Here is a 27946-nt window from a genome sequence, read left to right on the forward strand (position 1 = left end):
TGGGGCATGTAGGGCCTTTCTAGGCAGAGTTATGGGCTGGACAAAAAGGGAAGACAAATATGGTCAAAAATCTTAAAATCCAATCCAAAACACGCCCGTAGAGAGGACTCTGATGAGAAGACCAGACCAAGTTTGGGGCATGTAGGGCCTTTCTAGGCAGAGTTATGAGCCGGACAAAAAGGGAAGACAAATATGGTCAAAAATCTTAAAATCCAATCCAAAACACGCCCGTAGAGAGGACTCTGATGAGCAGACCAGACCAAGATTGGTGCATTTCACGACAGGCTTGTTGTATTCCTTCTTGCCATGAAATGCACCCCCTGCTAACTCTGACTAGGAAAGTGTCACATACCTGAAACTTTCTGTGGTCACTCATACTAGTGCCCTCAGTGTACAGTAAGAATTATTTGATGCTGGGATATACAGAACAGACAATAAAGGGGAGTGCATTTAAAAAATATGGTAAAAAATATCAAAATCCTCTCCAAAACACTCCCGTAGAGGGGACTCTGATGAGCAGACCAGACCAAGTTTGGGGCATGTAGGGCCTTTCTAGGCAGAGTTATGGGCCGGACAAAAAGGGAAGTCAAATATGGTCAATTTAAAACAAAATCCAATCCAAAACACGCCCGTAGAGGGGACTCTGATGAGCAGACCAGACCAAGTTTGGTGAATTTCACGACAGGCTTGTTGTATTCCTTCTTGCCATGAAATGCACCCCCTGCTAACTCTGACTAGGAAAGTGTCACATACCTGAAACTTTCTGTGGTCACTCATACTAGTGCCCTCAGTGTACAGTAAGAATTATTTGATGCTGGGATATACAGAACAGACAATAAAGGGGAGTGCATTTAAAAAATATGGTAAAAAATATCAAAATCCTGTCCAAAACACTCCCGTAGAGGGGACTCTGATGAGCAGACCAGACCAAGTTTGGGGCATGTAGGGCCTTTCTAGGCAGAGTTATGGGCCGGACAAAAAGGGAAGACAAATATGGTCAAAAATCTTGAAATCCAATCCAAAACACGCCCGTAGAGGGGACTCTGATGAGCAGACCAGACCAACTTTGGGGCATGTAGGGCCTTTCTAGGCAGAGTTATGGGCTGGACAAAAAGGGAAGACAAATATGGTCAAAAATCTTAAAATCCAATCCAAAACACGCCCGTAGAGGGGACTCTGATGGGCAGACCAGACCAAGTTTGGGGCATGTAGGGCCTTTCTAGGCAGTTATGGGCCGGACAGAAAGGGAAGACAAATATGGTCAAAAATCTTAAAATCCAATCCATAACACGCCCGTAGAGGGGACTCTGATGAGCAGACCAGACCAAGTTTGGGGCATGTAGGGCCTTTCTAGGCAGAGTTATGGGCCGGACAAAAAGCGAAGACAAATATGGTCAAAAATCTTAAAATCCAATCCAAAACATGCCCGTAGAGAGGACTCTGATGAGCAGACCAGACCAAGTTTGGGGCATGTAGGGCCTTTCTAGGCAGAGTTATGGGCCGGACAAAAAGGGAAGTCAAATATGGTCAATTTAAAACAAAATCCAATCCAAAACACGCCCGTAGAGGGGACTCTGATGAGCAGACCAGACCTAGTTTGTGGCATGTAGGGCCTTTCTAGGCAGAGTTATGGGCCGGACAAAAAGGGAAGTCAAATATGGTCAAAAATCTTAAAATCCAATCCAAAACACTCCCGTACAGGGGACTCTGATGAGCAGACCAGACCAACTTTGGGGCATGTAGGGCCTTTCTAGGCAGAGTTATGGGCCGGACAAAAAGGGAAGACAAATATGGTCAAAAATCTTAAAATCCAATCCAAAACACGCCCGTAGAGAGGACTCTGATGAGCAGACCAGACCAAGTTTGGGGCATGTAGGGCCTTTCTAGGCAGAGTTATGGGCCGGACAAAAAGCGAAGACAAATATGGTCAAAAATCTTAAAATCCAATCCAAAACACGCCCGTAGAGAGGACTCTGATGAGCAGACCAGACCAAGTTTGGGGCATGTAGGGCCTTTCTAGGCAGAGTTATGGGCCGGACAAAAAGGGAAGACAAATATGGTCAAAAATCTTAAAATCCAATCCAAAACACGCCCGTACAGAGGACTCTGATGAGCAGACCAGACCAAGTTTGGTGCATTTCACGACAGGCTTGTTGTATTCCTTTTTGCCATGAAATGCACCCCCTGCTAACTCTGACTAGGAAAGTGTCACATACCTGAAACTTACTGTGGTCACTCATACAAGTGCCCTCAGTGTACAGTAAGAATCATTTGATGCTGGGATATACAGAACAGACAATAAAGGGGGGTGCATTTAAAAAATATGGTAAAAAATATCAAAATCCTGTCCAAAACACTCCCGTAGAGGGGACTCTGATGAGCAGACCAGACCAAGTTTGGGGCATGTAGGGCCTTTCTAGGCAGAGTTATGGGCCGGACAAAAAGGGAAGACAAATATGGTCAAAAATCTTGAAATCCAATCCAAAACACGCCCGTAGAGGGGACTCTGTTGAGCAGACCAGACCAACTTTGGGGCATGTAGGGCCTTTCTAGGCAGAGTTATGGGCTGGACAAAAAGGGAAGACAAATATGGTCAAAAATCCTAAAATCCAATCCAAAACACGCCCGTAGAGAGGAGTCTGATGAGCAGACCAGACCAAGTTTGGGGCATGTAGGGCCTTTCTAGGCAGAGTTATGGGCTGGACAAAAAGGGAAGACAAATATGGTCAAAAATCTTAAAATCCAATCCAAAACACGCCCGTAGAGAGGACTCTGATGAGAAGACCAGACCAAGTTTGGGGCATGTAGGGCCTTTCTAGGCAGAGTTATGAGCCGGACAAAAAGGGAAGACAAATATGGTCAAAAATCTTAAAATCCAATCCAAAACACGCCCGTAGAGAGGACTCTGATGAGCAGACCAGACCAAGATTGGTGCATTTCACGACAGGCTTGTTGTATTCCTTCTTGCCATGAAATGCACCCCCTGCTAACTCTGACTAGGAAAGTGTCACATACCTGAAACTTTCTGTGGTCACTCATACTAGTGCCCTCAGTGTACAGTAAGAATTATTTGATGCTGGGATATACAGAACGGACAATAAAGGGGAGTGCATTTAAAAAATATGGTAAAAAATATCAAAATCCTCTCCAAAACACTCCCGTAGAGGGGACTCTGATGAGCAGACCAGACCAAGTTTGGGGCATGTAGGGCCTTTCTAGGCAGAGTTATGGGCCGGACAAAAAGGGAAGTCAAATATGGTCAAAAATCTTAAAATCCAATCCAAAACACTCCCGTACAGGGGACTCTGATGAGGAGACCAGACCAAGTTTGGGGCATGTAGGGCCTTTCTAGGCAGAGTTATGGGCCGCACAAAAAGGGAAGACAAATATGGTCAAAAATCTTGAAATCCAATCCAAAACACGCCCGTAGAGGGGACTCTGATGAGCAGACCAGACCAAGTTTGGGGCATGTAGGGCCTTTCTAGGCAGAGTTATGGGCCGGACAAAAAGGGAAGACAAATATGGTCAAAAATCTTGAAATCCAATCCAAAACACGCCCGTAGAGGGGACTCTGATGAGCAGACCAGACCAACTTTGGGGCATGTAGGGCCTTTCTAGGCAGTTATGGGCCGGACAGAAAGGGAAGACAAATATGGTCAAAAATCTTAAAATCCAATCCATAACACGCCCGTAGAGGGGACTCTGATGAGCAGACCAGACCAAGTTTGGGGCATGTAGGGCCTTTCTAGGCAGAGTTATGGGCCGGACAAAAAGGGAAGAGAAATATGGTCGGAAATCTTAAAATCCAATCCAAAACACGCCCGTAGAGGGGACTCTGATGAGCAGACCAGACCAAGTTTGGGGCATGTAGGGCCTTTCTAGGCAGAGTTATGGGCCGGACAAAAAGGGAAGAGAAATATGGTCGGAAATCTTAAAATCCAATCCAAAACACGCCCGTAGAGGGGACTCTGATGAGCAGACCAGACCAAGTTTGGGGCATGTAGGCCCTTTCTAGGCAGAGTTATGGGCCGGACAAAAAGGGAAGACAAATATGGTCAATTTAAAACAAAATCCAATCCAAAACACGCCCGTAGAGGGGACTCTGATGAGCAGACAAGACCTAGTTTGGGGCATGTAGGGCCTTTCTAGGCAGAGTTATGGGCCGGACAAAAAGGGAAGAGAAATATGGTCGAAAATCTTAAAATCCAATCCAAAACACGCCCGTAGAGAGGAGTCTGATGAGCAGACCAGACCAAGTTTGGGGCATGTAGGGCCTTTCTAGGCAGAGTTATGGGCTGGACAAAAAGGGAAGACAAATATGGTCAAAAATCTTAAAATCCAATCCAAAACACGCCCGTAGAGAGGACTCTGATGAGAAGACCAGACCAAGTTTGGGGCATGTAGGGCCTTTCTAGGCAGAGTTATGAGCCGGACAAAAAGGGAAGACAAATATGGTCAAAAATCTTAAAATCCAATCCAAAACACGCCCGTAGAGAGGACTCTGATGAGCAGACCAGACCAAGATTGGTGCATTTCACGACAGGCTTGTTGTATTCCTTCTTGCCATGAAATGCACCCCCTGCTAACTCTGACTAGGAAAGTGTCACATACCTGAAACTTTCTGTGGTCACTCATACTAGTGCCCTCAGTGTACAGTAAGAATTATTTGATGCTGGGATATACAGAACAGACAATAAAGGGGAGTGCATTTAAAAAATATGGTAAAAAATATCAAAATCCTCTCCAAAACACTCCCGTAGAGGGGACTCTGATGAGCAGACCAGACCAAGTTTGGGGCATGTAGGGCCTTTCTAGGCAGAGTTATGGGCCGGACAAAAAGGGAAGTCAAATATGGTCAATTTAAAACAAAATCCAATCCAAAACACGCCCGTAGAGGGGACTCTGATGAGCAGACCAGACCAAGTTTGGTGAATTTCACGACAGGCTTGTTGTATTCCTTCTTGCCATGAAATGCACCCCCTGCTAACTCTGACTAGGAAAGTGTCACATACCTGAAACTTTCTGTGGTCACTCATACTAGTGCCCTCAGTGTACAGTAAGAATTATTTGATGCTGGGATATACAGAACAGACAATAAAGGGGAGTGCATTTAAAAAATATGGTAAAAAATATCAAAATCCTGTCCAAAACACTCCCGTAGAGGGGACTCTGATGAGCAGACCAGACCAAGTTTGGGGCATGTAGGGCCTTTCTAGGCAGAGTTATGGGCCGGACAAAAAGGGAAGACAAATATGGTCAAAAATCTTGAAATCCAATCCAAAACACGCCCGTAGAGGGGACTCTGATGAGCAGACCAGACCAAGTTTGGGGCATGTAGGGCCTTTCTAGGCAGAGTTATGGGCTGGACAAAAAGGGAAGACAAATATGGTCAAAAATCTTAAAATCCAATCCAAAACACGCCCGTAGAGGGGACTCTGATGGGCAGACCAGACCAAGTTTGGGGCATGTAGGGCCTTTCTAGGCAGTTATGGGCCGGACAGAAAGGGAAGACAAATATGGTCAAAAATCTTAAAATCCAATCCATAACACGCCCGTAGAGGGGACTCTGATGAGCAGACCAGACCAAGTTTGGGGCATGTAGGGCCTTTCTAGGCAGAGTTATGGGCCGGACAAAAAGCGAAGACAAATATGGTAAAAAATCTTAAAATCCAATCCAAAACATGCCCGTAGAGAGGACTCTGATGAGCAGACCAGACCAAGTTTGGGGCATGTAGGGCCTTTCTAGGCAGAGTTATGGGCCGGACAAAAAGGGAAGTCAAATATGGTCAATTTAAAACAAAATCCAATCCAAAACACGCCCGTAGAGGGGACTCTGATGAGCAGACCAGACCTAGTTTGTGGCATGTAGGGCCTTTCTAGGCAGAGTTATGGGCCGGACAAAAAGGGAAGTCAAATATGGTCAAAAATCTTAAAATCCAATCCAAAACACTCCCGTACAGGGGACTCTGATGAGCAGACCAGACCAAGTTTGGGGCATGTAGGGCCTTTCTAGGCAGAGTTATGGGCCGGACAAAAAGCGAAGACAAATATGGTCAAAAATCTTAAAATCCAATCCAAAACACGCCCGTAGAGAGGACTCTGATGAGCAGACCAGACCAAGTTTGGGGCATGTAGGGCCTTTCTAGGCAGAGTTATGGGCCGGACAAAAAGGGAAGACAAATATGGTCAAAAATCTTAAAATCCAATCCAAAACACGCCCGTAGAGAGGACTCTGATGAGCAGACCAGACCAAGTTTGGTGCATTTCACGACAGGCTTGTTGTATTCCTTTTTGCCATGAAATGCACCCCCTGCTAACTCTGACTAGGAAAGTGTCACATACCTGAAACTTACTGTGGTCACTCATACAAGTGCCCTCAGTGTACAGTAAGAATCATTTGATGCTGGGATATACAGAACAGACAATAAAGGGGGGTGCATTTAAAAAATATGGTAAAAAATATCAAAATCCTGTCCAAAACACTCCCGTAGAGGGGACTCTGATGAGCAGACCAGACCAAGTTTGGGGCATGTAGGGCCTTTCTAGGCAGAGTTATGGGCCGGACAAAAAGGGAAGACAAATATGGTCAAAAATCTTGAAATCCAATCCAAAACACGCCCGTAGAGGGGACTCTGTTGAGCAGACCAGACCAACTTTGGGGCATGTAGGGCCTTTCTAGGCAGAGTTATGGGCTGGACAAAAAGGGAAGACAAATATGGTCAAAAATCCTAAAATCCAATCCAAAACACGCCCGTAGAGAGGAGTCTGATGAGCAGACCAGACCAAGTTTGGGGCATGTAGGGCCTTTCTAGGCAGAGTTATGGGCTGGACAAAAAGGGAAGACAAATATGGTCAAAAATCTTAAAATCCAATCCAAAACACGCCCGTAGAGAGGACTCTGATGAGAAGACCAGACCAAGTTTGGGGCATGTAGGGCCTTTCTAGGCAGAGTTATGAGCCGGACAAAAAGGGAAGACAAATATGGTCAAAAATCTTAAAATCCAATCCAAAACACGCCCGTAGAGAGGACTCTGATGAGCAGACCAGACCAAGATTGGTGCATTTCACGACAGGCTTGTTGTATTCCTTCTTGCCATGAAATGCACCCCCTGCTAACTCTGACTAGGAAAGTGTCACATACCTGAAACTTTCTGTGGTCACTCATACTAGTGCCCTCAGTGTACAGTAAGAATTATTTGATGCTGGGATATACAGAACAGACAATAAAGGGGAGTGCATTTAAAAAATATGGTAAAAAATATCAAAATCCTCTCCAAAACACTCCCGTAGAGGGGACTCTGATGAGCAGACCAGACCAAGTTTGGGGCATGTAGGGCCTTTCTAGGCAGAGTTATGGGCCGGACAAAAAGGGAAGTCAAATATGGTCAAAAATCTTAAAATCCAATCCAAAACACTCCCGTACAGGGGACTCTGATGAGGAGACCAGACCAAGTTTGGGGCATGTAGGGCCTTTCTAGGCAGAGTTATGGGCCGCACAAAAAGGGAAGACAAATATGGTCAAAAATCTTGAAATCCAATCCAAAACACGCCCGTAGAGGGGACTCTGATGAGCAGACCAGACCAAGTTTGGGGCATGTAGGGCCTTTCTAGGCAGAGTTATGAGCCGGACAAAAAGGGAAGACAAATATGGTCAAAAATCTTAAAATCCAATCCAAAACACGCCCGTAGAGAGGACTCTGATGAGCAGACCAGACCAAGATTGGTGCATTTCACGACAGGCTTGTTGTATTCCTTCTTGCCATGAAATGCACCCCCTGCTAACTCTGACTAGGAAAGTGTCACATACCTGAAACTTTCTGTGGTCACTCATACTAGTGCCCTCAGTGTACAGTAAGAATTATTTGATGCTGGGATATACAGAACAGACAATAAAGGGGAGTGCATTTAAAAAATATGGTAAAAAATATCAAAATCCTCTCCAAAACACTCCCGTAGAGGGGACTCTGATGAGCAGACCAGACCAAGTTTGGGGCATGTAGGGCCTTTCTAGGCAGAGTTATGGGCCGGACAAAAAGGGAAGTCAAATATGGTCAAAAATCTTAAAATCCAATCCAAAACACTCCCGTACAGGGGACTCTGATGAGGAGACCAGACCAAGTTTGGGGCATGTAGGGCCTTTCTAGGCAGAGTTATGGGCCGCACAAAAAGGGAAGACAAATATGGTCAAAAATCTTGAAATCCAATCCAAAACACGCCCGTAGAGGGGACTCTGATGAGCAGACCAGACCAAGTTTGGGGCATGTAGGGCCTTTCTAGGCAGAGTTATGGGCCGGACAAAAAGGGAAGACAAATATGGTCAAAAATCTTGAAATCCAATCCAAAACACGCCCGTAGAGGGGACTCTGATGAGCAGACCAGACCAACTTTGGGGCATGTAGGGCCTTTCTAGGCAGAGTTATGGGACGGACAAAAAGGGAAGAGAAATATGGTCAAAAATCTTAAAATCCAATCCAAAACACGCCCGTAGAGGGGACTCTGATGGGCAGACCAGACCAAGTTTGGGGCATGTAGGGCCTTTCTAGGCAGTTATGGGCCGGACAGAAAGGGAAGACAAATATGGTCAAAAATCTTAAAATCCAATCCATAACACGCCCGTAGAGGGGACTCTGATGAGCAGACCAGACCAAGTTTGGGGCATGTAGGGCCTTTCTAGGCAGAGTTATGGGCCGGACAAAAAGGGAAGAGAAATATGGTCGGAAATCTTAAAATCCAATCCAAAACACGCCCGTAGAGGGGACTCTGATGAGCAGACCAGACCAAGTTTGGGGCATGTAGGGCCTTTCTAGGCAGAGTTATGGGCCGGACAAAAAGGGAAGACAAATATGGTCGGAAATCTTAAAATCCAATCCAAAACACGCCCGTAGAGGGGACTCTGATGAGCAGACCAGACCAAGTTTGGGGCATGTAGGCCCTTTCTAGGCAGAGTTATGGGCCGGACAAAAAGGGAAGACAAATATGGTCAATTTAAAACAAAATCCAATCCAAAACACGCCCGTAGAGGGGACTCTGATGAGCAGACAAGACCTAGTTTGGGGCATGTAGGGCCTTTCTAGGCAGAGTTATGGGCCGGACAAAAAGGGAAGAGAAATATGGTCGAAAATCTTAAAATCCAATCCAAAACACGCCCGTAGAGAGGAGTCTGATGAGCAGACCAGACCAAGTTTGGGGCATGTAGGGCCTTTCTAGGCAGAGTTATGGGCTGGACAAAAAGGGAAGACAAATATGGTCAAAAATCTTAAAATCCAATCCAAAACACGCCCGTAGAGAGGACTCTGATGAGAAGACCAGACCAAGTTTGGGGCATGTAGGGCCTTTCTAGGCAGAGTTATGAGCCGGACAAAAAGGGAAGACAAATATGGTCAAAAATCTTAAAATCCAATCCAAAACACGCCCGTAGAGAGGAGTCTGATGAGCAGACCAGACCAAGTTTGGGGCATGTAGGGCCTTTCTAGGCAGAGTTATGGGCTGGACAAAAAGGGAAGACAAATATGGTCAAAAATCTTAAAATCCAATCCAAAACACGCCCGTAGAGAGGACTCTGATGAGAAGACCAGACCAAGTTTGGGGCATGTAGGGCCTTTCTAGGCAGAGTTATGAGCCGGACAAAAAGGGAAGTCAAATATGGTCAATTTAAAACAAAATCCAATCCAAAACATGCCCGTAGAGGGGACTCTGATGAGCAGACCAGACCAAGTTTGGTGAATTTCACGACAGGCTTGTTGTATTCCTTCTTGCCATGAAATGCACCCCCTGCTAACTCTGACTAGGAAAGTGTCACATACCTGAAACTTTCTGTGGTCACTCATACTAGTGCCCTCAGTGTACAGTAAGAATTATTTGATGCTGGGATATACAGAACAGACAATAAAGGGGAGTGCATTTAAAAAATATGGTAAAAAATATCAAAATCCTGTCCAAAACACTCCCGTAGAGGGGACTCTGATGAGCAGACCAGACCAAGTTTGGGGCATGTAGGGCCTTTCTAGGCAGAGTTATGGGCCGGACAAAAAGGGAAGACAAATATGGTCAAAAATCTTGAAATCCAATCCAAAACACGCCCGTAGAGGGGACTCTGATGAGCAGACCAGACCAAGTTTGGGGCATGTAGGGCCTTTCTAGGCAGAGTTATGGGCTGGACAAAAAGGGAAGACAAATATGGTCAAAAATCTTAAAATCCAATCCAAAACACGCCCGTAGAGGGGACTCTGATGGGCAGACCAGACCAAGTTTGGGGCATGTAGGGCCTTTCTAGGCAGTTATGGGCCGGACAGAAAGGGAAGACAAATATGGTCAAAAATCTTAAAATCCAATCCATAACACGCCCGTAGAGGGGACTCTGATGAGCAGACCAGACCAAGTTTGGGGCATGTAGGGCCTTTCTAGGCAGAGTTATGGGCCGGACAAAAAGCGAAGACAAATATGGTAAAAAATCTTAAAATCCAATCCAAAACATGCCCGTAGAGAGGACTCTGATGAGCAGACCAGACCAAGTTTGGGGCATGTAGGGCCTTTCTAGGCAGAGTTATGGGCCGGACAAAAAGGGAAGTCAAATATGGTCAATTTAAAACAAAATCCAATCCAAAACACGCCCGTAGAGGGGACTCTGATGAGCAGACCAGACCAAGTTTGGGGCATGTAGGGCCTTTCTAGGCAGAGTTATGGGCCGGACAAAAAGGGAAGACAAATATGGTCAAAAATCTTAAAATCCAATCCAAAACACGCCCGTAGAGAGGACTCTGATGAGCAGACCAGACCAAGTTTGGGGCATGTAGGGCCTTTCTAGGCAGAGTTATGGGCCGGACAAAAAGGGAAGACAAATATGGTCAAAAATCTTAAAATCCAATCCAAAACACGCCCGTAGAGAGGACTCTGATGAGCAGACCAGACCAAGTTTGGTGCATTTCACGACAGGCTTGTTGTATTCCTTTTTGCCATGAAATGCACCCCCTGCTAACTCTGACTAGGAAAGTGTCACATACCTGAAACTTACTGTGGTCACTCATACAAGTGCCCTCAGTGTACAGTAAGAATCATTTGATGCTGGGATATACAGAACAGACAATAAAGGGGGGTGCATTTAAAAAATATGGTAAAAAATATCAAAATCCTGTCCAAAACACTCCCGTAGAGGGGACTCTGATGAGCAGACCAGACCAAGTTTGGGGCATGTAGGGCCTTTCTAGGCAGAGTTATGGGCCGGACAAAAAGGGAAGACAAATATGGTCAAAAATCTTGAAATCCAATCCAAAACACGCCCGTAGAGGGGACTCTGTTGAGCAGACCAGACCAACTTTGGGGCATGTAGGGCCTTTCTAGGCAGAGTTATGGGCTGGACAAAAAGGGAAGACAAATATGGTCAAAAATCCTAAAATCCAATCCAAAACACGCCCGTAGAGAGGAGTCTGATGAGCAGACCAGACCAAGTTTGGGGCATGTAGGGCCTTTCTAGGCAGAGTTATGGGCTGGACAAAAAGGGAAGACAAATATGGTCAAAAATCTTAAAATCCAATCCAAAACACGCCCGTAGAGAGGACTCTGATGAGAAGACCAGACCAAGTTTGGGGCATGTAGGGCCTTTCTAGGCAGAGTTATGAGCCGGACAAAAAGGGAAGACAAATATGGTCAAAAATCTTAAAATCCAATCCAAAACACGCCCGTAGAGAGGACTCTGATGAGCAGACCAGACCAAGATTGGTGCATTTCACGACAGGCTTGTTGTATTCCTTCTTGCCATGAAATGCACCCCCTGCTAACTCTGACTAGGAAAGTGTCACATACCTGAAACTTTCTGTGGTCACTCATACTAGTGCCCTCAGTGTACAGTAAGAATTATTTGATGCTGGGATATACAGAACAGACAATAAAGGGGAGTGCATTTAAAAAATATGGTAAAAAATATCAAAATCCTCTCCAAAACACTCCCGTAGAGGGGACTCTGATGAGCAGACCAGACCAAGTTTGGGGCATGTAGGGCCTTTCTAGGCAGAGTTATGGGCCGGACAAAAAGGGAAGTCAAATATGGTCAAAAATCTTAAAATCCAATCCAAAACACTCCCGTACAGGGGACTCTGATGAGGAGACCAGACCAAGTTTGGGGCATGTAGGGCCTTTCTAGGCAGAGTTATGGGCCGCACAAAAAGGGAAGACAAATATGGTCAAAAATCTTGAAATCCAATCCAAAACACGCCCGTAGAGGGGACTCTGATGAGCAGACCAGACCAAGTTTGGGGCATGTAGGGCCTTTCTAGGCAGAGTTATGAGCCGGACAAAAAGGGAAGACAAATATGGTCAAAAATCTTAAAATCCAATCCAAAACACGCCCGTAGAGAGGACTCTGATGAGCAGACCAGACCAAGATTGGTGCATTTCACGACAGGCTTGTTGTATTCCTTCTTGCCATGAAATGCACCCCCTGCTAACTCTGACTAGGAAAGTGTCACATACCTGAAACTTTCTGTGGTCACTCATACTAGTGCCCTCAGTGTACAGTAAGAATTATTTGATGCTGGGATATACAGAACAGACAATAAAGGGGAGTGCATTTAAAAAATATGGTAAAAAATATCAAAATCCTCTCCAAAACACTCCCGTAGAGGGGACTCTGATGAGCAGACCAGACCAAGTTTGGGGCATGTAGGGCCTTTCTAGGCAGAGTTATGGGCCGGACAAAAAGGGAAGACAAATATGGTCGAAAATCTTAAAATCCAATCCAAAACACGCCCGTAGAGAGGACTCTGATGAGCAGACCAGACCAAGATTGGTGCACTTCACGACAGGCTTGTTGTATTCCTTCTTGCCATGAAATGCACCCCCTGCTAACTCTGACTAGGAAAGTGTCACATACCTGAAACTTTCTGTGGTCACTCATACTAGTGCCCTCAGTGTACAGTAAGAATTATTTGATGCTGGGATATACAGAACAGACAATAAAGGGGAGTGCATTTAAAAAATATGGTAAAAAATATCAAAATCCTCTCCAAAACACTCCCGTAGAGGGGACTCTGATGAGCAGACCAGACCAAGTTTGGGGCATGTAGGGCCTTTCTAGGCAGAGTTATGGGCCGGACAAAAAGGGAAGACAAATATGGTCAAAAATCTTGAAATCCAATCCAAAACACGCCCGTAGAGGGGACTCTGATGAGCAGACCAGACCAAGTTTGGGGCATGTAGGGCCTTTCTAGGCAGAGTTATGGGCCGCACAAAAAGGGAAGACAAATATGGTCAAAAATCTTGAAATCCAATCCAAAACACGCCCGTAGAGGGGACTCTGATGAGCAGACCAGACCAAGTTTGGGGCATGTAGGGCCTTTCTAGGCAGAGTTATGGGCCGGACAAAAAGGGAAGAGAAATATGGTCGAAAATCTTAAAATCCAATCCAAAACACGCCCGTAGAGAGGACTCTGATGAGCAGACCAGACCAAGTTTGGGGCATGTAGGGCCTTTCTAGGCAGAGTTATGGGCCGGACAAAAAGGGAAGTCAAATATGGTCAAAAATCTTAAAATCCAATCCAAAACACTCCCGTACAGGGGACTCTGATGAGGAGACCAGACCAAGTTTGGGGCATGTAGGGCCTTTCTAGGCAGAGTTATGGGCCGCACAAAAAGGGAAGACAAATATGGTCAAAGATCTTGAAATCCAATCCAAAACACGCCCGTAGAGGGGACTCTGATGAGCAGACCAGACCAAGTTTGGGGCATGTAGGGCCTTTCTAGGCAGAGTTATGGGCCGGACAAAAAGGGAAGACAAATATGGTCAAAAATCTTGAAATCCAATCCAAAACACGCCCGTAGAGGGGACTCTGATGAGCAGACCAGACCAACTTTGGGGCATGTAGGGCCTTTCTAGGCAGAGTTATGGGACGGACAAAAAGGGAAGACAAATATGGTCAAAAATCTTAAAATCCAATCCAAAACACGCCCGTAGAGGGGACTCTGATGGGCAGACCAGACCAAGTTTGGGGCATGTAGGGCCTTTCTAGGCAGTTATGGGCCGGACAGAAAGGGAAGACAAATATGGTCAAAAATCTTAAAATCCAATCCATAACACGCCCGTAGAGGGGACTCTGATGAGCAGACCAGACCAAGTTTGGGGCATGTAGGGCCTTTCTAGGCAGAGTTATGGGCCGGACAAAAAGGGAAGAGAAATATGGTCGGAAATCTTAAAATCCAATCCAAAACACGCCCGTAGAGGGGACTCTGATGAGCAGACCAGACCAAGTTTGGGGCATGTAGGGCCTTTCTAGGCAGAGTTATGGGCCGGACAAAAAGGGAAGAGAAATATGGTCGGAAATCTTAAAATCCAATCCAAAACACGCCCGTAGAGGGGACTCTGATGAGCAGACCAGACCAAGTTTGGGGCATGTAGGCCCTTTCTAGGCAGAGTTATGGGCCGGACAAAAAGGGAAGACAAATATGGTCAATTTAAAACAAAATCCAATCCAAAACACGCCCGTAGAGGGGACTCTGATGAGCAGACAAGACCTAGTTTGGGGCATGTAGGGCCTTTCTAGGCAGAGTTATGGGCCGGACAAAAAGGGAAGAGAAATATGGTCGAAAATCTTAAAATCCAATCCAAAACACGCCCGTAGAGAGGAGTCTGATGAGCAGACCAGACCAAGTTTGGGGCATGTAGGGCCTTTCTAGGCAGAGTTATGGGCTGGACAAAAAGGGAAGACAAATATGGTCAAAAATCTTAAAATCCAATCCAAAACACGCCCGTAGAGAGGACTCTGATGAGAAGACCAGACCAAGTTTGGGGCATGTAGGGCCTTTCTAGGCAGAGTTATGAGCCGGACAAAAAGGGAAGACAAATATGGTCAAAAATCTTAAAATCCAATCCAAAACACGCCCGTAGAGAGGACTCTGATGAGCAGACCAGACCAAGATTGGTGCATTTCACGACAGGCTTGTTGTATTCCTTCTTGCCATGAAATGCACCCCCTGCTAACTCTGACTAGGAAAGTGTCACATACCTGAAACTTTCTGTGGTCACTCATACTAGTGCCCTCAGTGTACAGTAAGAATTATTTGATGCTGGGATATACAGAACAGACAATAAAGGGGAGTGCATTTAAAAAATATGGTAAAAAATATCAAAATCCTCTCCAAAACACTCCCGTAGAGGGGACTCTGATGAGCAGACCAGACCAAGTTTGGGGCATGTAGGGCCTTTCTAGGCAGAGTTATGGGCCGGACAAAAAGGGAAGACAAATATGGTCGAAAATCTTAAAATCCAATCCAAAACACGCCCGTAGAGAGGACTCTGATGAGCAGACCAGACCAAGATTGGTGCACTTCACGACAGGCTTGTTGTATTCCTTCTTGCCATGAAATGCACCCCCTGCTAACTCTGACTAGGAAAGTGTCACATACCTGAAACTTTCTGTGGTCACTCATACTAGTGCCCTCAGTGTACAGTAAGAATTATTTGATGCTGGGATATACAGAACAGACAATAAAGGGGAGTGCATTTAAAAAATATGGTAAAAAATATCAAAATCCTCTCCAAAACACTCCCGTAGAGGGGACTCTGATGAGCAGACCAGACCAAGTTTGGGGCATGTAGGCCCTTTCTAGGCAGAGTTATGGGCCGGACAAAAAGGGAAGACAAATATGGTCAATTTAAAACAAAATCCAATCCAAAACACGCCCGTAGAGGGGACTCTGATGAGCAGACAAGACCTAGTTTGGGGCATGTAGGGCCTTTCTACGCAGAGTTATGGGCCGGACAAAAAGGGAAGAGAAATATGGTCGAAAATCTTAAAATCCAATCCAAACCACGCCCGTAGAGGGGACTCTGATGAGCAGACCAGACCAAGTTTGGGGCATGTAGGGCCTTTCTAGGCAGAGTTATGGGCCGGACAAAAAGGGAAGAGAAATATGGTCGAAAGTCTTAAAATCCAATCCAAAACACGCCCGTAGAGAGGACTCTGATGAGCAGACCAGACCAAGTTTGGGGCATGTAGGGCCTTTCTAGGCAGAGTTATGGGCCGGACAAAAAGGGAAGACAAATATGGTCAAAAATCTTAAAATCCAATCCAAAACACGCCCGTAGAGAGGACTCTGATGAGCAGACCAGACCAAGTTTGGTGCATTTCACGACAGGCTTGTTGTATTCCTTCTTGCCATGAAATGCACCCCCTGCTAACTCTGACTAGGAAAGTGTCACATACCTGAAACTTACTGTGGTCACTCATACAAGTGCCCTCAGTGTACAGTAAGAATCATTTGATGCTGGGATATACAGAACAGACAATAAAGGGGGGTGCATTTAAAAAATATGGTAAAAAATATCAAAATCCTGTCGAAAACACTCCCGTAGAGGGGACTCTGATGAGCAGACCAGACCAAGTTTGGGTTATGTAGGGCCTTTCTAGGCAGAGCTATGGGCCGGACAAAAAGGGAAGACAAATATGGTCGAAAATCTTAAAATCCAATCCAAAACACGCCCGTAGAGAGGACTCTGATGAGCAGACCAGACCAAGATTGGTGCATTTCACGACAGGCTTGTTGTATTCCTTCTTGCCATGAAATGCACCCCCTGCTAACTCTGACTAGGAAAGTGTCACATACCTGAAACTTTCTGTGGTCACTCATACTAGTGCCCTCAGTGTACAGTAAGAATTATTTGATGCTGGGATATACAGAACAGACAATAAAGGGGAGTGCATTTAAAAAATATGGTAAAAAATATCAAAATCCTCTCCAAAACACTCCCGTAGAGGGGACTCTGATGAGCAGACCAGACCAAGTTTGGGGCATGTAGGGCCTTTCTAGGCAGAGTTATGGGCCGGACAAAAAGGGAAGACAAATATGGTCGAAAATCTTAAAATCCAAAACACGCCCGTAGAGAGGACTCTGATGAGCAGACCAGACCAAGATTGGTGCATTTCACGACAGGCTTGTTGTATTCCTTCTTGCCATGAAATGCACCCCCTGCTAACTCTGACTAGGAAAGTGTCACATACCTGAAACTTTCTGTGGTCACTCATACTAGTGCCCTCAGTGTACAGTAAGAATTATTTGATGCTGGGATATACAGAACAGACAATAAAGGGGAGTGCATTTAAAAAATATGGTAAAAAATATCAAAATCCTCTCCAAAACACTCCCGTAGAGGGGACTCTGATGAGCAGACCAGACCAAGTTTGGGGCATGTAGGGCCTTTCTAGGCAGAGTTATGGGCCGGACAAAAAGGGAAGACAAATATGGTCGAAAATCTTAAAATCCAATCCAAAACACGCCCGTAGAGAGGACTCTGATGAGCAGACCAGACCAAGATTGGTGCACTTCACGACAGGCTTGTTGTATTCCTTCTTGCCATGAAATGCACCCCCTGCTAACTCTGACTAGGAAAGTGTCACATACCTGAAACTTTCTGTGGTCACTCATACTAGTGCCCTCAGTGTACAGTAAGAATTATTTGATGCTGGGATATACAGAACAGACAATAAAGGGGAGTGCATTTAAAAAATATGGTAAAAAATATCAAAATCCTCTCCAAAACACTCCCGTAGAGGGGACTCTGATGAGCAGACCAGACCAAGTTTGGGGCATGTAGGGCCTTTCTAGGCAGAGTTATGGGCCGGACAAAAAGGGAAGACAAATATGGTCAAAAATCTTGAAATCCAATCCAAAACACGCCCGTAGAGGGGACTCTGATGAGCAGACCAGACCAAGTTTGGGGCATGTAGGGCCTTTCTAGGCAGAGTTATGGGCCGCACAAAAAGGGAAGACAAATATGGTCAAAAATCTTGAAATCCAATCCAAAACACGCCCGTAGAGGGGACTCTGATGAGCAGACCAGACCAAGTTTGGGGCATGTAGGGCCTTTCTAGGCAGAGTTATGGGCCGGACAAAAAGGGAAGAGAAATATGGTCGAAAATCTTAAAATCCAATCCAAAACACGCCCGTAGAGAGGACTCTGATGAGCAGACCAGACCAAGTTTGGGGCATGTAGGGCCTTTCTAGGCAGAGTTATGGGCCGGACAAAAAGGGAAGACAAATATGGTCGAAAATCTTAAAATCCAATCCAAAACACGCCCGTAGAGGGGACTCTGATGAGCAGACCAGACCAAGTTTGGGGCATGTAGGGCCTTTCTAGGCAGAGTTATGGGCCGGACAAAAAGGGAAGAGAAATATGGTCGAAAATCTTAAAATCCAATCCAAAACACGCCCGTAGAGGGGACTCTGATGAGCAGACCAGACCAAGTTTGGGGCATGTAGGCCCTTTCTAGGCAGAGTTATGGGCCGGACAAAAAGGGAAGACAAATATGGTCAATTTAAAACAAAATCCAATCCAAAACACGCCCGTAGAGGGGACTCTGATGAGCAGACAAGAACTAGTTTGGGGCATGTAGGGCCTTTCTAGGCAGAGTTATGGGCCGGACAAAAAGGGAAGAGAAATATGGTCGGAAATCTTAAAATCCAATCCAAAACACGCCCGTAGAGGGGACTCTGATGAGCAGACCAGACCAAGTTTGGGGCATGTAGGGCCTTTCTAGGCAGAGTATGGGCCGGACAAAAAGGGAAGAGAAATATGGTCGGAAATCTTAAAATCCAATCCAAAACACGCCCGTAGAGGGGACTCTGATGAGCAGACCAGACCAAGTTTGGGGCATGTAGGCCCTTTCTAGGCAGAGTTATGGGCCGGACAAAAAGGGAAGACAAATATGGTCAATTTAAAACAAAATCCAATCCAAAACACGCCCGTAGAGGGGACTCTGATGAGCAGACAAGAACTAGTTTGGGGCATGTAGGGCCTTTCTAGGCAGAGTTATGGGCCGGACAAAAAGGGAAGAGAAATATGGTCGAAAATCTTAAAATCCAATCCAAAACACGCCCGTAGAGGGGACTCTGATGAGCAGACCAGACCAAGTTTGGGGCATGTAGGGCCTTTCTAGGCAGAGTTATGGGCCGGACAAAAAGGGAAGAGAAATATGGTCGAAAATCTTAAAATCCAATCCAAAACACGCCCGTAGAGAGGACTCTGATGAGCAGACCAGACCAAGTTTGGGGCATGTAGGGCCTTTCTAGGCAGAGTTATGGGCCGGACAAAAAGGGAAGACAAATATGGTCAAAAATCTTGAAATCCAATCCAAAACATGCCCGTAGAGGGGACTCTGATGAGCAGACCAGACCAAGTTTGGTGAATTTCACGACAGGCTTGTTGTATTCCTTCTTGCCATGAAATGCACCCCCTGCTAACTCTGACTAGGAAAGTGTCACATACCTGAAACTTTCTGTGGTCACTCATACTAGTGCCCTCAGTGTACAGTAAGAATTAATTGATGCTGGGATATACAGAACAGACAATAAAGGGGAGTGCATTTAAAAAATATGGTAAAAAATATCAAAATCCTCTCCAAAACACTCCCGTAGAGGGGACTCTGATGAGCAGACCAGACCAACTTTGGGGCATGTAGGGCCTTTCTAGGCAGAGTTATGGGCCGGACAAAAAGGGAAAAGAAATATGGTCGAAAATCTTAAAATCCAATCCAAAACACGTCCGTAGAGGGGACTCTGATGAGCAGACCAGACCAAGTTTGGGGCATGTAGGGCCTTTCTAGGCAGAGTTATGGGCCGGACAAAAAGGGAAGAGAAATATGGTCGAAAATCTTAAAATCCAATCCAAAACACGCCCGTAGAGGGGACTCTGATGAGCAAACCAGACCAAGTTTGGGGCATGTAGGGCCTTTCTAGGCAGAGTTATGGGCCGGACAAAAAGGGAAGAGAAATATGGTCGAAAATCTTAAAATCCAATCCAAAACACGCCCGTAGAGGGGACTCTGATGAGCAGACCAGACCTAGTTTGGGGCATGTAGGGCCTTTCTAGGCAGAGTTATGGGCCGGACAAAAAGGGAAGACAAATATGGTCGAAAATCTTAAAATCCAATCCAAAACACGCCCATAGAGGGGACTCTGATGAGCAGACCAGACCTAGTTTGGGGCATGTAGGGCCTTTCTAGGCAGAGTTATGGGCCGGACAAAAAGGGAAGACAAATATGGTCAATTTTTAACAAAATCCAATCCAAAACATGCCCGTAGAGGGGACTCTGATGAGCAGACCAGACCAAGTTTGGGGCATGTAGGGCCTTTCTAGGCAGAGTTATGGGCCGGACAAAAAGGGAAGACAAATATGGTCGAAAATCTTAAAATCCAATCCAAAACACGCCCATAGAGGGGACTCTGATGAGCAGACCAGACCTAGTTTGGGGCATGCAGGGCCTTTCTAGGCAGAGTTATGGGCCGGACAAAAAGGGAAGTCAAATATGGTCGGAAATCTTAAAATCCAATCCAAAACAAACAAAAGCTACGATTCTTGTGCTTGTAGATATGTAAACCATTTCAAGATCGAGTCACAACAACAAGTTTAGTCAACGTCTTTGTCCAGTCACCACTTTGGTGTTGTTTACAAAGCCAAACGTCTCTACTTACCCTCAAAGGTTCTGTGTCGTCCAGGTATGCAAACAACACATCAAAACTTGATCTGCGTACATTCCCAAGGGTTCAAAGTATCTAACTATTAAAGTAATTCGTCCAAATACAATGTTTTACGTTCATGAATAGCCATTATCCTTTGTTTCATTATGCAAGTTAGCCGACGGAAGAAACAACTTGTTCACATAAAAGTGTTCTGTTCTCCGGTTAGCAACGGAGTTTTCACGATATGAAGCAATCAAAATGTCCGTTGAACCCTCCCCTTTTGATTGACACCTTGTTTGACCCAATAGGAGCTTCCATGCCCCGTTGACAGCCCTCTAAAGCCAATTAGGTCTGTGCGTCCTGCCCCCCCCCCCGCCCCCCCCCCCACACTCTTTCTAAACAAATTTCTCGAACTGGCTTCGACTGGCTCTGAAATGAGCTCGTTAGCCTTGTAGCTGAAAGCTAGCTGAAAATGCCAATACCTCATTTGTATGTGTCTGTGGAGCCGTCAAAATAAAAGTCGATTGCGCAATAGGGTTGAAAGAATCAGTTTTCTTTGTGCGCCAATCCTGGGAATCAGATAAAGCACTCCAATGTGTTCATGCTTCAATTTTTGTGTTTCAGTAATACTAATTAGGGATTTAGCTATTATATATGATAGTTCTAAGTACCACCTTTCATTAGAGATAACAATTATGAAAAATAATACCTTTTATCCTGAGTATTTGACCTTGGTTACAAAGGGTCATTTTGGAGTCTCCAAAAGGCCCTTTTAGAAAATGAATGGATGTACTCTTATAAAAACATGTGTCAAATATGAATATATTGTGGTATTATGTTTGACTTTTGATTTGAATTGGGTAAGGCTTCAACCTGTGGTCCAATTTAGTCTTCCAGCTAATACCTACCACCTCTAGGCCTCTTCAGGCCTCTGTTTTCAAAACAAAATCTAGACGGAAATAGAAATTTTCACTTTCCTTGTGTTCAAGCTTCTATTACTCAACACTAGTAGGACTGACAGGGGTCCTGACAACAGGGGACATAACTTCAGAGTGTCAGCTTTCAAAAGAGATCATTTACATGCATGTACTCCAAATGGTTCAAGAACAGCTTCCAATTTACTTTGGGTATGCTGTTTAGGCGTTTTCAGGCAAATTTAACTGGATTTTGAAAAGGTTAAGATTTTTGACCATATTTGACTTCCCTTTTTGTCCGGCCCATAACTCTGCCTAGAAAGGCCCTACATGCCCCAAACTTGGTCTGGTCTGCTCATCAGAGTCCCCTCTACGGACGTGTTTTGGATTGGATTTTAAGATTTTCGATCATATTTCTCTTCCCTTTTTGTCCGGCCCATAACTCTGCCTAGAAAGGCCCTACATGCCCCAAACTTGGTCTGGTCTGCTCATCAGAGTCCCCTCTACGGGCGTTTTTTGGATTGGATTTTGTTTTAAATTGACCATATTTGACTTCCCTTTTTGTCCGGCCCATAACTCTGCCTAGAAAGGCCCTACATGCCCCAAAGTTGGTCTGGTCTGCTCATCAGAGTCCCCTGTACGGGAGTGTTTTGGATTGGATTTTAAGATTTTTGACCATATTTGACTTCCCTTTTTGTCCGGCCCATAACTCTGCCTAGAAAGGCCCTACATGCCACAAACTAGGTCTGGTCTGCTCATCAGAGTCCCCTCTACGGGCGTGTTTTGGATTGGATTTTGTTTTAAATTGACCATATTTGACTTCCCTTTTTGTCCGGCCCATAACTCTGCCTAGAAAGGCCCTACATGCCCCAAACTAGGTCTGGTCTGCTCATCAGAGTCCCCTCTACGGGCGTGTTTTGGATTGGATTTTGTTTTAAATTGACCATATTTGACTTCCCTTTTTTTCCGGCCCATAACTCTGCCTAGAAAGGCCCTACATGCCCCAAACTTGGTCTGGTCTGCTCATCAGAGTCCCCTCTACGGGCGTGTTTTGGATTGGATTTTAAGATTTTCGACCATATTTGTCTTCCCTTTCTGTCCGGCCCATAACTCTGCCTAGAAAGGCCCTACATGCCCCAAACTAGGTCTGGTCTGCTCATCAGAGTCCCCTCTACGGGCGTGTTTTGGATTGGATTTTAACCTGTTTTTCGACCAGACCAAGTTTGGTTCCCAGGTGCTTCCCAGGTTCTCTTCGAGCAGTAAACCTGTTGACATGGTCTCAGCTTTCTCTTAGAGCAGTAGACCTGTTGACATGGTCTCAACTTGTTGAAATCCCATCAATGTGCCGGGAGTATTTTGAAAAGTATTTTGAAAAGTAATTAGAAAATTATTAAAGTATTTCTGAAAGTATTTTGAAAAGTACTTTAATAAATTACTTTTCAAAAATACTTTAATATTTTTCTAATTACTTTTCAAAAATACTTTAGTATTTTTCTAATTACTTTTCAAAAATACTTTAGTATTTTTCTAATTACTTTTCAAAAAGACTTTAATATTTTTCTAATTACTTTTCAAAAATACTTTAATATTTTTCTAATTACTTTTCAAAAATACTTTAATATTTTTCTAATTACTTTTCAAAAATACTTTAATACTTTTCTAATTACTTTTCAAAAATACTTTAATACTTTTCTAATTACTTTTCAAAAATACTTTAGTATTTTTCTAATTACTTTTCAAAAATACTTTAGTATTTTTCTAATTACTTTTCAAAAATACTTTAATATTTTTCTAATTACTTTTCAAAAATACTTTAATATTTTTCTAATTACTTTTCAAAAATACTTTAATATTTTTCTAATTACTTTTCAAAAATACTTTAATACTTTTCTAATTACTTTTCAAAAATACTTTAATATTTTTCTAATTACTTTTCAAAAATACTTTAATACTTTTCTAATTACTTTTCAAAAATACTTTAATATTTTTCTAATTACATTTCAAAAATACTTTAATATTTTTCTAATTACTTTTCAAAAATACTTTAATACTTTTCTAATTACTTTTCAAAAATACTTTAATATTTTTCTAATTACTTTTCAAAAATACAAATACAAAAATCCCATCCAAACACTGCACATAGAGGGGCTTCTAATGAGCAGACCAGACCTAGTTTGGGGCCAGGGGGAGCCTCCTAGGCAGAGTTATGGGGGGGAGAAAGGTCCAAAACCCCCTTTTCTTCAAAATGGTACAATCCCAAAAAAAACTACATGGTAAAGTCCTAAAGTCTCTTTCTCTAACCCTAACCCTCAGGTGCCTGGTCCCGCCCTACACTGCCATGTCCCCTGGACTGACAGGTCGGTGGACCCATTTAGTTTCACAGGGGCCCCTCCCCATCTCTCTGGGGGGGTGGCCCTGGACCTCTCCTCATTTCTGGGGAGTGGCCCTGACACCTTTGGTGCCAGTCAACCAATTGCTGTGTCTATCAGACAAACAGATTAGCTTGATCTTCACTTAAAATTATGCCTGTACCCCTCTTTGTGGCTACCATTCCTACCTTTGGTTTCTCTCACTCAAGCGGAAGTCAAGCGGGAGTCCAAACCCCCCTTTCTTCAAAACGGTAAAAGTCTCTTTCTCTCTTGTCCATGGTAAATTCCAAACCCCCCTTCTACATGATTAAGTCCTAACCCCCCTTTCTTCTCCATGGTAAAGTCCTAAAGTCTCTTTCTCTAACCCTTAGGTGCCTGGTCCTGCCCTACACTGCCATGTCCCCTGGACTGACAGGTTGGGGGACTCATTTTATTTCACAGGGGCCCCTCCCCATTTCTGGGGGGTTGTCCTGGGCCTCTCCCCATTTCTGGGGGGGTGGCCCTGACACCCTCAGATGCCTGGGTCCTCCCTACACTGCCATGTCCCCTGGACTGACAGGTTGGGGGACCCATTTTATTTCACAGGGGCCCCTCCCCATTTCTGGGGGGTTGTCCTGGGCCTCTCCCCATTTCTGGGGGGGTGGCCCTGACACCCTCAGGTGCCTGGGTCCTCCCTACACTGCCATGTCCCCTGGACTGACAGGTTGGGGGACCCATTTTATTTCACAGGGGCCCCTCCCCATTTCTGGGGGGTGGCCTTGACACTTTGGTGCCAGTCAACCAATCGCTGTGTCTATCAGAGAAGCAGATCGATTTAATCTTCACCAATACTCAGGCCGATACCCCTCTTCGGGGCTACCATTCCTACCTTTGGTTTCTCTCAATCAAGCGGAAGTCAAGCGGGAGTCCAAACCCCCCTTTCTTCAAAACGGTAAAAGTCTCTTTCTCTCTTGTCCATGGTAAATTCCAAACCCCCCTTCTACATGATTAAGTCCTAACCCCCCTTTCTTCTCCATGGTAAAGTCCTAAAGTCTCTTTCTCTAACCCAAGGTGCCTGGTCCTGCCCTACACTGCCATGTCCCCTGGACTGACAGGTTGGGGGACTCATTTTATTTCACAGGGGCCCCTCCCCATTTCTGGGGGGTTGTCCTGGGCCTCTCCCCATTTCTGGGGGGGTGGCCCTGACACCCTCAGGTGCCTGGGTCCTCCCTACACTGCCATGTCCCCTGGACTGACAGGTTGGGGGACCCATTTTATTTCACAGGGGCTCCTCCCCATTTCTGGGGAGCGGCCTCGACACTTTGGTGCCAGTCAACCAATCGCTGTGTCTATCAGAGAAGCAGATCGATTTAATCTTCACCAATACGCAGGCCGATACCCCTCTTCGGGGCTACCATTCCTACCTTTGGTTTCTCAATCATTTTCCAGTTTGATTAGGCTCAATGGGGTTTTTGATACCCGTTGCTGACGCCGCTTTCCGCTCTCACCGTTGAAAGATTTGCTACCTCAGTTGATGGGGTCTCCCTGAAACAATTCAAGGCCTCATCCGGATCCCTCGGCAGACTCCTGACGTAGGGGTTCCAGACTGGGTTTTACACAGCTTTGGTGAGTATGCTTTTCCGAGGTATAGTTAGCGTCGGTAGAAGATTGGTGGGTCCAGTGGTTTAGCACAATGGGACATATTCCCAGGACTCACCCGCCGACAAACCTAGGCCCTAGCCGCTGGTAGAAGCTTGTAGGGAGTTCCAAGGCTCGATAGGAGCCTTACCTCCCTTCCGCCAGCACTCCTTAGCCCCCGCTGGGTAAGCTGCGACAGGGGCAGCTTGTCTGGGTGGGCGGGAGACTTTGATCCACTCTGGGCAGGCTGTGACCACAAGCAGTCTGTCCGGGCAAGTGGTTCTTCAGGCCCTCTCCGGGCAGGCTGTGGTAACCTTGCGGTGTTAACAAGCAGTCTGTTTGGGTGGGCGGTAAGTATGCGGCCCTCCTGCGTCCCACTCGGGACAGCACGCAGGATGTGGTGGTCCAGGGCTCAGGACCTTGATCGTAGCCTAGTCTTTTACGGGGGGTAGCCCCACTCATGCACCACTGCACTACACCTTGACTGATTCTGATCATCACCCTTTAGCCCAAGGGGTGTGATCAAACCCATACCCCAGGATACGCTTTTGCCTCCCTGGTTTCTGGTGCTTGTTGGCTTCCCCATGAGAAATGTATTCTCTTGGACATGTTCTCTTGCACAGTTTATTGTGCCTCTTACTGGGTATCCATTCTACCCCAACATTTTCCGTGTGGCGAGAGCAGTGGGCAGGATCCAAGGTAAGAATTGCACCATTTTTGCTTATTAGCATTAGCACTGATTGCTAATATATATTTTTTAAATTTATTTTCAAAGAAATTTATTTTTCCAAAAATTCAAGCTTTACAATTCACATTTTATTTCACATTGAACTTACTCTCCAATCCCTCCTAAAACTTGCACCATTTTGCTTATTAGCATTAGCATTGATTGCTAATAAAAAGGTTTCCTTCACAAATTAGTTCTACTGGCCCGATTTGGACAAGAATGGGGTTAGTCTTCGGACAGCGGTATGTCATCACTTTTACTCCCATTCTCCAGACCGGTTTCCAACAGATCTCATCCTAGACCTTGGTATATCCAGTTTGTCATTGCTAGACCTATATTACCAAATGTTGGGATTGATACCCTTCTTGGATCTTTACTGGAATTTAGACATTATACAAACTCTATACTAACCCTAGTTTATCATAAGGGGACGGAGTTAGTGGGGTTTCAGGTGGGCGTGCCTAAATGGGGCCTCACCTGTACTGTGGTCCCGTTGGGGTCCCACAGGGTGTTTCCTCATCATTACTGCCACACCTTACCCTCATTAATGCTACCTAACCTGCCTGGGCCTTGGTCTCTACTCACCCCTACAGCTCCTTCTCATTCCAACCTTAGATTTGCCTTGATTCCTTTATCATTAAGAAGATCTGAAGATTTGCCATCAATTCTCTCTCCTTCGGTTCTCTTCCTTTACCCAAAAAACCCTCTCCCTTGCCTTGGGGACCCCTTGATAGCAGCTGTGTTCTTCTGGGAAATGGATACAGTCCCCCAATTTCACCCTGCAATCCTCTCCTCTGGGAAGGTGCTTATGATTCTTCACCTAAAACCCTACCCTTAATTACCCCTTTGCACCCTCTCCTCCCATCCTTGGGACCACCCTTTGGATGGGAGGTAGACTTGCTTAGCCCTGTGGGCAAGTGTCCTTTGCCCTGTGGGTGTTGGCTCTGTAGTCATTTCTCTCTCTCCCACTTCCTGACTTCTCCTTGTCATCTCTCCTGTCTATACATCCCTGAGCCTCTGGACCAACACCTAACCCTAACCTTGTTGGAGCTTTGGACCTGTACTAGTCGCTGTTGTAACCAGAACCCTACCCAACTCTGACTCTAACCCTAACCATTTGGGACCTATGCCTAAAGGACCCGGTTCTGACCTTCCTGCTACCTACAGCATCCTCCACTCCAATGGGACTTTTTTTTTGACAAACTCTCATTGGTTGTCTCTGTCCACCACACTGCCCACCCCCCTCCTGTGCCTGAAATTGTAAAGGACCTTTTTCTTGAAAGGCTTTCATCTTACCTGCCACTGGTCACCCTGACCGATGGCTTTCCATTCATTGAACCCTTGTAGGGCCCTCTCCCACCCCAGTGGTCATCCTGCCATACCTTCACTTCATTGGGACTTTTTTTTAAACGCTACCGCCCATCTCTGGTTACCCCCACACAGACTCACATTCTCATTGGACCTCTCTGCTACCATCATGACTTTCCCTCTTGGGCACAATTTGAAGGGCCTCTTATTTTTAAGGACCTTCCTTTCACCCACCACTGGTCAGTCATGGTCTTCTTACAATAAGGCCCTTGTAAGATCTTTCTGTACCCCCAGTGATTGTCCTCTTCCTAATGGGACTTATTTTGATAAGCCTTTTGGCTTTCTGCCACGGTCTAACTTTGACCTTATACTCCCAATCATTCTCAGACTTTTTTGAAAACCCTGTCCATCTCCTGGCAACCCAACCCTGGGTTTTCATCCATTAAGACCCTTGTAGGGCCTCTCTGACGTATCTTAAAGGACTCGGTTCTGACCTTCCTGCTACCTGCAGCATCCTCCTCCACTTCAATGGGACTTATTTTGACAAGCTCTCATTGATTGTCTCA

The sequence above is a fragment of the Osmerus mordax genome, chromosome 15, assembly GCF_038355195.1.
Source record: "Osmerus mordax isolate fOsmMor3 chromosome 15, fOsmMor3.pri, whole genome shotgun sequence".
Taxonomy (NCBI): domain Eukaryota; kingdom Metazoa; phylum Chordata; class Actinopteri; order Osmeriformes; family Osmeridae; genus Osmerus; species Osmerus mordax.